Below are 457 nucleotides of genomic sequence, written 5' to 3'. Positions count from 1 at the left end.
GTAGAGCAACGTGGAGAGGTAGGATACTGTGCATGAGTAAAAGGATAAAACATATAGGTCTGCTCACTGCTTCACTTTCATTCATATTAACAAAAGGTTGAATCAACCAAAAGCAAGAATGACACATTTGTGGAAAGAAAGAAGTTATTTAGGTTGAACAGAAATGGATACAAAGTACAAAGGAAAACACTTGATAATAATTACGAAAAATTATAGAATAATATAATGATAGGAGAATTGCCTGGCCCTTCATGAGGAAATACGTTTGCTGTCATATCCTAATCAGTCAATAAAGTTAGCTAATAATTATTATATTTTTTTAACGGATTCTTAATCATTCTGCGACCCGTTGTTTCTCTTTTTCTTCCCCGTGATCCTTTCTTTTAATTCTTCACTCTTCGATCCAGTTTCGTATACGAACATCATCACTCAGTTACTCCTCAGCGACTCCAAGGGC

The sequence above is a fragment of the Penaeus monodon genome, chromosome 32 (genome assembly GCF_015228065.2).
Source record: "Penaeus monodon isolate SGIC_2016 chromosome 32, NSTDA_Pmon_1, whole genome shotgun sequence".
Lineage (NCBI taxonomy): Eukaryota > Metazoa > Arthropoda > Malacostraca > Decapoda > Penaeidae > Penaeus > Penaeus monodon.
This window is presented reverse-complemented; position numbering follows the sequence as displayed.